This window comes from Musa acuminata, chromosome BXJ1-4 (genome assembly GCF_036884655.1).
Source record: "Musa acuminata AAA Group cultivar baxijiao chromosome BXJ1-4, Cavendish_Baxijiao_AAA, whole genome shotgun sequence".
Classification (NCBI taxonomy): domain Eukaryota; kingdom Viridiplantae; phylum Streptophyta; class Magnoliopsida; order Zingiberales; family Musaceae; genus Musa; species Musa acuminata.
The window spans coordinates 17,399,002-17,411,232 of NC_088330.1; positions in this window are offsets into that span (position 1 = coordinate 17,399,002).

Consider the following 12,231-nt stretch of genomic DNA (forward strand, 5'->3'; position numbering starts at 1 on the left):
TTCATGAATACAATAAAATTCATATAGCATATCATGGTTTATTAGAATTAGTCTTCCTTTTGGTGAATAGCAAAAAGAGTGGTAGGAGAGCAAGATCTCAATTCATGCATATCAAATATTCAATCATCAAAATCATGAACTATCTAGAAAATTCTCCTCTTTAAATATTCAAAGAGAGAATCATGATGAACATTCTTGATTTACATAAAGTTTCAAAACATAATTGTCAAGATTATGAATACTAAAAGACTAAGAAACATTTCGACAAATCTCCTTTTAAATAGAAAAGAAAATGTTGATTCATAAAGGATTTCATGTTATGAATTTCAAGAGATCAAGATCATGATTTCAATAAAAAATTATTCAAATTTAAATCATCAAAATCATTATCAAAATCCAAGAGATTCACAAAGATGATACAAATGGATTCATCAAAATCAATAAGATTGAGCAAAATAATTTTCAAGAATGTTATCCTCTTTTCGATTATTTCAAAACATATGATTTTGTTTCATTTATACCAAATAAAAACATTTATCATGTTTAAAACCGAAAGAGTAAGATTTATTACAACAAAAATCAATAAGGTACTTTCATTATGGTAAAAATCAATGATCCATAAATCGTAAAAGATTCATCATCCATAATTTCGAAATTTATTAAGCATGATCATTAAGCATAACACTAAAACATGGTTTCAAAATGTTTAATATTTTCATGCATATCAAATATTTTCAAATTCGAACATGCAAAATTTAAAAACTATATCTTCCATTTTTCATACATAACTCAATCATCATTATGAGCATATTGTACATGATATTCAAGTCATAAATTATCAAGATGTCAAGTAGAGTAGGTTAATTTGAATGTATCATTTTTAGTGAATACCAAGAAGAATCACTTCATGAAAGAATTTTGATTCACGGAAAAATTTCATGTATCGAATATCGAGAAATCAAGATGAAAATATATATGTAAAAATATTACAAGTTGTATTCAAGAGAAAAATCATCATTTGTTTTCAACTCATTCAATTTTGTCAAATCAATATCATGATTTTGATATAACTCATTTCTAATTCAAATCATCAAACCAAAATCATTTTCAAGGGATTCATATAAATCAACAAGATAGAGAAAATTAATTTTCAAGAACAACGCTTTTCTCTTTTTAGTTATTTAAATTCATGTCATTTATGCTAGATAAAAATGTGCATCAACATTTAGGATCGAAAATTGAATTTTATCATAAAAACCATCAAGACCAATAAATCATAAAAATCATCATGTATATAACTTTACAATTTCATGCATAAAATCATCAAATCATAGCATCAAAACTTTCAATGGTTTCATTACAACATCAAGTAAGGTTTTATTGAACATAATTTTGAATGATTCTTATAGATATTTAAAATTTCTTTAGTTTTACTTTATATGATTGACTTTATATTAGCATGCTTCAAATTTTTGTTCTTATGTCAAAACTATACATCATGTTTGAAAACCAAAGATAAGGTTAAAAAAAAAAATCATCAAGCCTTCCATTCAAAAGTCATGCATCGTCATTAAAAATCAATATGGAAATCGTCAAAATACAAATTCTTGCTTCTCAAGCACATATATAAGATTAATCTTACTAGGTGTATAAGCATTACATTTATATTTAACATTTTACTGCATTAACATAACACATGCAATTTTCAAGAAAATTAATCCTAAACTAAATTAAAAATAACTCAAGAAAGTATTATGTAATATCGAAATAAATTAGTGGGATTTTGATTTACCTCATTGTTGAAAGAGGGTGAGGCATAGTTTGCCACCTCGCCTTTCTTGATTTTCTCCTCGTCTTCGGAAGAGCTCAATTCATCCCAACTTTTGTTCTTCTTGCGTTCAAAGCAAGTAGTTCCATTCTTTTTGCTTTTTAATTTTTGTTTCATTTGTAGTTTAAGTTCACCATCACTTGAACTTATGCTCGAGTGGTCTTCATGTGTTCTATGTCCCAAATCCTTCCTATCATTTGGAAGGTTGTTCTCGAGTTTCTTTTTTGTCACATTGTTCATTTCGTAGGTCATTAGAGACCCAATAAGTTCTTCGAGAGGGAATGTTTTAAGGTCCTTGGCCTCTTGAATGGCCGTAACTTTTGGATCCCAACTTTTTGGAAGGGGTCTTAAGATTTTAGTGACTAGTTCAAAATTAGAAAAACTTTTACCAAGAGCTTTGAGTCCATTGATGACATCCGTGAACCGGGTGTACATGTCTCCGATGGACTCACTTGGTTTCATCCGGAAAAGTTCGTAAGAATGCACAAGAATATTGATTTTGGACTCTTTCACTCGGCTAGTGCCTTCATGAGTGACCTCTAGAGTTCTCCAAATATCAAAAGCCGAGTCACACATCGAAACACGATTAAATTCATTTTTGTCAAGTGCACAATATAAGGCATTCATAGCCTTTGCATTTAGAGAAAACATCTTCTTCTCCAAATCATTCCAATGGTTCATTGGGAGAGAAGAAATTTCAAATCCATTTTCGACTATGTGCCATAAATTCAAATCCAAAGAAAGTAAGAAAACTCTCATTCGAGTTTTCCAATAAGTGTAGTCCGTCCCATTGAAAAAGGGAGGACAAATGAGAGAGTGACCCTCTTGAAAGCCGTAAAGAGCCATTTTTATTTGGGTGTTAAACCAAGATAGAAAAACGTGGCTCTGATACCAATTGTTAGGATCGGAGCGGCACTAAGAGGGGGGGGTGAATTAGTGCAGCGGATTAAAACTTCGATTTTAATCAAAATCTTTCGTACGTTAAGAACGAAACTTGAGAAATTTAACTTGAAGGCGTATTCTTAAAGTTGCGCAGCAAGAGTAATACAAACTAAAGCAGTAAGAAGATTTGCAGTAATGTAAATGACAATAATAAAAAGCAAACCAGAGATTACGCCGATTTTTAGAGTGGTTCGGTCAAATGACCTACTCCACTTGCGAGGCCCCTCTTCGATGAGGCTCCCACCTTCCACTAGCAAGTCTCTTGAAATGGAAGGGTAAACACCCCTCTTACAACCTTTTACAAGCAGCTCAACCTCTTACAAATTTTCAATACGAAAGAAGGAGGAGAACTCTCTAGCAAATTGAAAACAAGACTTGCTAAGACTTTCTAAGACTTTTTTTCTCAATCAAAATGCTTATCAAAAGTTTTAACCTCAGCTGAGATTAGAGGGGTATTTATAGGCCTCAAGAGGATTCAAATTTGGGCTTCAAAATTTGAATTCTCTTTGGGTTCCCGCTGTTGGAGGTGCCACCGCCCAGCCAAGCGGTGCCACCGCCCAGCGCTCGGGTGCTGGGCGGTGCAACCGCCCAGCCCAGGAGGTGTCACCGCCCAGCTCTCGGGTGCTGGGCGGTGCCACCGCCCAGCCAGGCGGTGCCACCGCCTACAGTGTTTTCAGCCTAACTACAGTGTTTTCAGCCACTAGTTGGGCTTCAATCTTGGCTCTCTAGTTCGCTGGTTTAGCTTAATTTTTAGCCTAAACCAACTCTGACTTTGGGCCCAGTTGGCCCCTAACCAGGATATAGGATTATCTCTTAATCCTAATCCTAATTACAAGTGAACTACATAACACAAAAAAAACATCCTAAGCAAGTTTTTTAACCGCGAACGTCGAGTCTTGTTCCGGCGAGCTTTCCGACGAACTTCTTCCGACAGACTCCCTGCAAGCTCCCAATCTTTGTGATGACTTTAACGAGTAGCCGAGCCTTCTCGGTGATCTCCGCGAGCCTCTGACGACTTCTTCGGCGAACTTCCGACACGTTCCCGATTTCTTCTCGGATGGTTCCGGCAGCATCTCCGATGATTCTTCGGTCTCTTAAACGTCCATCGAGCTCGACTCCGGTATCCTTGCTTTATGTTTTCTGGTTATCATAGTTAATCCTGCACACACAAGCAAAAAAAAAAAAAACTCTATTCCGATATAGACAATTATTATAAAGCGAATTGACATTTTGTTGCCCGGCACGTCATTGGTTGGCGCTTCGTCCGATTCTTCGGCGCATCGTCCTCTCTTGCGGCTTGTTGCCCAATCGGCGGTTGACCTCCGCAACGCCGATATCCTTGGCGCAATTCCGCTCTTGGCCCGATGCCCGACGTCCGAAGCCTTCTGCCATCCAATATCCTAACGTGATCTCCTCCGGCGCAACGTCAATTCCTCCTACCTTAATTGTCTAATCCTGATCGAGTAGACCTGCATCACTCAAAATGTAGTCAAACATTTAAACACAATCAATTAGTTTCATCATCAAAATCCGAGATTCAACATAAACATGATGTTCGGTCTAGTTGCGGTGAGGTATAGTAAACTTTCTATCATACCCCTATAAGCTTTTTGATCAAAGCTTTCTCCACTTTCGTCAATGTCTAACTTAGTGGAGGTACTTATAGGAGTATTGATAGCCTTTGAACAATCTATATTAAACCGTTTTAACAAGTCTAATGCATATTTTGTTTGACTAAGAAAAATATCATCATTAAGTTGTTTGATTTGTAAGCCTAAAAAAAAAGTTAGTTCACTCATTAAACTAATTTCAAACTCTTGACTCATACTCTTGGCAAACGATTCGCATAAGGATTCATTTGTAGAACCAAAAATAATATCATCAACATAAATTTGAACAATAAGAAAATTATTTTTAAATTTTTTAATAGACAATATAGTATCGACCTTGCTAAATTTTTAAATTAGTCAATTTAAACACATGATTCAAAAAATTATCATTCTCAAATCCGAGAGGTTCAACATAAACTTCTTCGAAAATAAAGCTATTAAAAAAAGTACTTTTGACATCCATTTGAAATAACTTCAAATTATTACTATTAGCATAGGCAAGGAGCATCTTTATGGCTTCTAATCGTGCCACAAGAGCGAAGGTTTCGTCATAATCGATACCTTCTTCTTGGTTGAAACTCTTAGCTACTAATCTAGTCTTATTTTCTAACCATGACACCAAATTCATCTTGCTTGTTTCTAAAAACTCATTTAGTACTAATAACTAAATGATCATTTGGCCTAGGAACAAGCTTCCACATCTCGTTTCTTTCAAATTGATTCAACTCTTCTTGCATTGCGATAACCCATGAATCATTTTTCTAGGCCTCATCAATGCATTTAGGTTCAATTTGAGAAAGAAAATCGGCATTGGCACAAAAAATTTTAAGAGAAGAACAAGTTTGAACCTCTTTTGATGTGTCTCCTATGATTTGATTAGCTCCTTAGGATGAGCATCTACATACTTCCATTCCTTGAATAAGGATGCTTTCGAAGAAGATGTATCCAAGTTGCTAGTTTGAGGAGAGGGTTCATTTAAATTTAAAGCATCAAAATTAAGATCATCATCAAACTCATTTTTCTTAAGTTCAGAGACTTCATTAAAGATACGAAAGTTCTTTTATTAAAGATACGAAATTCATTAGAAATAGAATAATAGCTAAGCAAAATTTCTTCATTAGATTTTGCATTAAATTTTCCTAAGATATCTTTTTCATTCAAGATAAAACATTTACAACCGAAAACTTTAAAATATGAAACGTTGGGCTTTTTATTATTCCATAATTCATAAGGAGTTTTGGAAAGTAATGGCCTTACTAGAACCCTATTCATAACATAGCATGTCATATTAATGGCTTCAGCCCAAAAATATTTGGGTATGCTATGTTCGTTTAACATGGTTCTTGTCATTTCTTGTAAATTTCTATTTTTCTTTCTACTACTCCATTTTGTTGAGGATTTCTCGGAGTAGAGAAATTATGGTTGTATCCATTTGATTTACAAAAATTTTAGAAATCACGGTTTTGAAATTCGCCACTATGATCACTTCGAATTGATGAAATCATAAAGCCTTTTTCATTTTAAACAGGTTTACAAAACTTAGAAAAATACCTAAAGAAATCACTTTTGTGTGTCAAGAAGTATGTCCAAGTGTATCTACTATAATGGTCCATAATTACAAAGGCGTATTTGCTACCTCCTAGGCTTGATGTATCAATTAGTCCAAATAAATCCATATGGATCAATTACAATAGTCTAGAGGTACTTATTTGATTTTTTAGTTTGAAACTATCTTTTATTTATTTTCCTAGTTGATATGCATCACACACATTGTCTTTAATGAACTTGATGTTAGGAATACCTCTTTTACAAGTTCTTTAGATGAGATTCGAGAGATTAGTTTCATGCTAACATGACCTAATCTCCTTTGCCAAAGCCAAGCATCGTCATTCAAAATCAAAAAATATATTTCATTACAAAGATAATCAATGTCAATAGTGTATATATTATTTTATTTTAGGGCAATCATAGATATGTTTTTGTGTGGTTTTTCAATAATGCAAGCATTGGATTCAAATCTAATGATGTATCATTTATCACACAATTAACTAATGCTCAAAAGATTATACTTTATGCCATCAACCAACAATACATCTTTAATCAAAAAGTTGGATTTGTTATCTATAGTTCTTTTACCAATGATTTTACCCTTGTTATTATCTCCGAAGGTGACATACCCTTCGTCTAGACTAGTGAGCTTAGAGAATTGAGATGGATCTCCTGTTATGTGCCTTGTGTTGAATCTCGGATTTTGATGATGAAGTCAATTGTAAATTGTTTGATCTAATCTATATGTTGAGAAAAGTATGTAGGATTAACTATGATAGTAGTAAAATATAAAGCAGGGTTTGTGCTAGAGTCAAGATCGAGATCTTATTGGGAGTTCGAGAGTTCGACGGAAGTTTGGATGTTCGTCAAAAGTTCTACTGGAACCAACCGAGAAGTCTAGGAGCTTGCCAAAGAAGCTCGTCAGAACTCACCAAGAAGATCGTCATAAAGTCCAAGAGCTTGCCGGGAGTCTACTGGAACATTACCGAAAGTTCATCGGATATTCGCCGGAAGTAGCCGGAAGCTCACTAGAAGAGCAATTGACGCACCAGAACAAGCAGCATTATAATCATGTCTTAGTTATCATATTTAGAGTGTAAATTAAGTTAGGATTGGGAGGTGATCCCACTAACGTAATTAGGGGCCAACTGGGCCCTTAACAAGGCTGAATTGGGCCGAATTGAGCACCTAATTCAGCCCCTAAATTCTCGGCCAGCGGTGGCACCGCCTGGAAAGTAGTGCCCCCCAGGATTTCTGGGCAGTGATACTACCGGCAATTATTGCTGCCAGTAGTAGTACCGTCCATATCAGGTGGTGGTACCGCCCAGTGTCAGGTGTCAGGTGGTGGTACCGCCCAGTAATGGTGGTGGTACCGCTAGGACCCTGAAAATCCGAGAATAGACACTTTTTGGCTCTATTTTTGAAGCCATTAGGGCCTATAAAAACCCCACCCTTTTTTGTATGAAAGAGCACAAAAGCATTGAGATAATCTTGAGTTGTTGGGGTGTAAAAATGTTATAAATAAGTGCTAGAGTTCTTCTCCTCTCTTTCTAAGTTTTGAAATCATTCAAGAGAGGTGTGAGACTTGTAAGGGTTCTCTCCTAAACCTGTGAAAAGGAAAAAGTGCTGTAAGAGGTGGTTGGTCTTCACAAAGACCGAACCACTCTAAATTCTGGTTTACTTTTCAATTTGTGCAAGTTTCATTACTGTAAGCTACATTACCTTCTTACTACCTTCTCTACACTCACATATGCTTTCAAGTTAAACTCCTTATGAAATAATTTTCGTCGGAATCGATTTTAGTCAAAACGTAGACTATTGAAATCGCGAAATTTTTTTGCTGCACTAATTCACCCCACCTCTTAGTGCCCGCTCTTGATCCTAACACCTTGAACATCCACTATCAAGGTACCATCTCTTACTCCTAGCTTGTGATGGCAAATATTTCTACAAAAAATGATGATTTTTAGGTACCCTTTTGACTTTGGGTGCCTCAAAAATCGATCGACTGAACTTATCATTTTGTATGGAGTTCTTTACGGTTCTTTTAGGAACCCAAATTAATTTGTATGGACTATATCTCTTAAATGGACATTGATAAGCAACATGTCCAAATTTGTAACCAAAGTTACATTTATTTCAGGGTGAAACATGTAAAGTTGGGCCTTTAACAAAGATGGTTAGATTTTTAGGAGTGTTACTCACAAAGCTGATTCCATCTCTTCTATGAACATGATTCTTGTTAGGATCAAGAGCACTAAGAAGGGGGGGTGAATTAGTGCAGCCGAAATCTTTCAACGATAAAACACGTTCGAACGATAAAAACGATTTCGGTGTGAAAGCCGATTTTAAGATTACTTTAACTTAAAATCAAGCGAGATGACGTTAAAATCAATCTATGAAGGCAGTTTGCAATTATGATGAAAACTAGAATATAAGCGCAAACTGAAATGCGACGTTCGTACGAAGAAGCTGATTTACGTCTAAATGCTGATTCATAAATCACTTGATTAGGCGAGATATAGTTTAAGCAAGGATATAAAGGTAGTTTGCAGTTATGATTGAAATCAAAACGTAAACGCAAACTGAAATATGATGATCGTACGAAAAAACAGATTTACGTCTAAACGCTGATTCGGAAAGTGCAAAGCTTGAAACCCGATCGTATATGCGCAGAAAGCAATAAACTTTAGAGGAGGTTTGCAGTAAAGATAATATGCTTAAAGTAAATGCAAACCGAGATTTAGAGTGGTTCGGTAAATCTTGACCTACTCCACTTTTGGCTTCCTCCACCGACGAGGTCACCGACATCAACTAGAGGCCTTCCTTCAATAGGCGAAGGCCAACCACCCTTTTACAGTTTCACTCCTTTTGACAGGCTAAGGAGACAACCCTTACAGAATTTTCTCTCCTCTCTTTACAACTCAGAACTTGGAAGAACAGAGGGAGAAGAACATTTGGCCGTTACAACAATTTTGAGCTCTAAGAATCATAGAAAAAGATCAAGATTTCGGTGTAAGTTCATGCACTTTCAGTGCTGAATGGGTGGGGTATTTATAGGCCCCAACACAGTTCAAATTTGGAGCTCAAAACTGTCAATTCCCATAATTCCGGGATCAGGCGGTTGCACCTCCTGACTGGAGCGGTTACACCGCCTGGCAGAGCTCGAAGACTGAGCCTCTAGGCGGTGCTACCTCCTGTCAAGGGCAGTTGCACCTCCTGACAGAGCTCGAAGACCGAGCTCAGGCGGTTGCACCACCTGGCAGAGCTCGAAGACCGAGCTCTAGCGGTGCCACCTCCTGTCAGGAGAGGTGTGCAGCCCAGTCTCGCTCGGAGACTGAGCCCCAGGCGGTGCCACCGCCTGGCTGGAGCGGTTGCACCTCCCAGTCTCGCTTGGAGACTGAGCCCAAGTGGTGCAACCTCCTGCCTTGGGCGGTTCAACCGCCTAGCAGAAATCAGGGTCCGAATGGGTTGATCCATTCGGCCCAATTTGGGTTTTTCAGGGGCCCAATTGCCCCAAGATTAAGTTAATGGGATCACCTCCCATTTCCAACTTAATCATTGTGCTAACTACGATTTTTCCTAAGACATTTACTGCAACTTGCTACGGTGCGTCAATCGCTTATTCCGGCGAGCTTCCGGCGAACTTCCATCGATCATCCGATGAACCCTCGGTGATGCTCCCGCGGACTTCTGGCAAACTCCTGGACTTGCGTCGATTCACTTGGCGAGTTCCGATGAGCTTCTTTGGCAAGCTTATGGACTTCTCGGATTTTTCCTACAGAACCTCCGACGACTGTCCGAACTTCCGTCGAACTCTCGAACTCCCAACGTGATCATTGTCTTGACTCCGGCGCAACTCCTACTGCATGTCTTACTTTCATCATAGTTAATCCTGCACACTTATCTCAACATATAGATTAGATAACAAATGACAATTGACTTCATCATCAAAATCCGAGATTCTACAATCTCCCCCTTTTTGATGATGATAATCAATTGATAATGGAGTTAACCTTAACTCCCCCTGTCTATATGCCATACTTGAGATAAGTTATTCTTAAATTCAAAACCTAAGAATTCAAGAGACATATTGATAAGTTAAAATCATTTGAACTTATCAATACTCCCATCATGATTTCCATCATGATGTATCTCTCTGAAGATGATGGCAAGGCTTGACATTCATTTTCAAATATAACAAGTTTGAATGATGGTAATAGTAGCAATTCATCATATTGGAAGATATCAACATGTAAAGCTGCGAAGTAAGATTTTGATATCATTACATGATGTACACATTTCAAATAATTTAGCAAGTATTGCATTTCATTACATGGTAAGATATCAACTCGTAGAATTTCGATGCAAGTTTTTTGTTTGATATCTTGACACGATACAAACAAGGCATAATGCAAATTAATCATAGCATCTGTTCATATATCTCTTGGTGATGCAAGCATGGCATAATCATAGCATCAGTGTTTATAGTATCAATTCATATATTTCTCCCCCTTTATCATCAACAAAAAGCATGGTAGTTGTGATACCAGGGGAACAATATAAGCAAATTATCAAGCATATAAAGGAAGGCATGATACGTAGATTGCTTTGAATACTTCTTCCTTTTTTTTTTGTTATAATCTTTTTGCATGAAGGAGGAAAGCCATTTGTGATACCAGCTATTTGTGAGTTTACTTTGAGTCAAGATATGTGTGTGAAACAGCTTTTTGCAAGTAAAAATACTATCATCCATATTTCAAGATGGAATTCATAAGTAGGAATCATTTCATTAAATTCATTTCAGAAAAAAAAAAATTTTCATAAGAGTGTATGAGAAAATCCGATTTTTAGCACTCCAATTGTTAAGCGAATCCGAAAATGAAATGAACTCTTTCATGCATTCGGACAAGACTATGCTACAGATTTTCAAATACAATCATGAAGACAAAACATTTTTGTATTCAACACATAATTTCCAACATGTTATTTAGGCATGTAATGACAATCAAGTGATTTGATCATTCAATAAAGTCCGAAAAATAATTTTAACTAGTTTATGTATTCGAACACATCAACATTCCTAATTCTCTTATTATGAAATCAAATTGTTCTTCACTTAGAGGTTTTGTAAAAATATCAGCTAGTTGATGTTTAGTGTTAATATCATGGCAATGTCATGACTTATCAACTGCATTAGTATATCACTTTCTCAAATTATATTTATCATGGAAATCAAGGCACAAGGTTTTCAAAACATTTAGTTTCAATGTAAAATCCGAGATAAACAATGAGAGATGTTTGTAACTCTGCATATGCTCACAAAAAATATATCAAGTAACCATATCAAGGATCAAGGCAAAGCCCATCATGGTGAGTAACATAAGGAGTTTACAATAACAACAGATGATTGTGTTCATACAAGCTCATTCATGAGGTGGAAAATTAAAGTGCCTAAATAAAGAGTCAAATTGTCGATGAATTTGTTGCAGCTCAGATAGGATTTGATCTTGTCGATGTTCAAGCCGTTCTTGTCTTTGTTCGAATCGGTCCATCCGAATCCCAATATCTTCGACAGATGATGTATGAGTTTGCTCAAATGGATGTGTTTCCTCAAAGGGACAGATCGGAGGAGATTGGGTACCTCTAAAGACTGGTGTTTCCGGTTCTGGTTTAGGTTGAGGGGGATCGGTTCTTCTAGGCATTCTAACCCAGCTACCGTTTCTATAAAAACATCTTAATCGGTGAAGTAGATTTTTATTTATTATGCTAAACCTATCTACTTTTGTTACTTCTTCTTCCGGTGGTATTAGAATATCGTAGGCTTTCATTATTCTAGTGATTATACCACCATATGGGAGCATCATGTCTTTCTTAGATAGTTCTAACATGTTTTGTTGGATAAGATAACCAAGACAGATGTCATGTCCTTTCATGATCAAATACATAGTTCCTAATTCTAATTGGCTTACTTCATCATGATGGTATTGTTTAGGGAGAATGATGCTAGTTAGGATATGATGAAGTACCTTAGTGTTTAGAGGCAATAGATGTTCACAACTTTTAGGAACAAATGCTAAGTTAGGATTGGCAAAAATTGTTCCTAAGGCTTCAACATATGTTGTTCCAACAGTTTCATCATCCCATGATCCTCTAAAGTAAAGTCCTCTACTTTTTATGGGAACGCCTATCATGTCGCAAATGAATTTATCCATAATGGAGATGTGTTGTCCTAAAAGATAGGTAGACATTCTTTCTTCTTCATCTATTTGTATGTTGTTGTAAAACAATCTAACAAGTCTT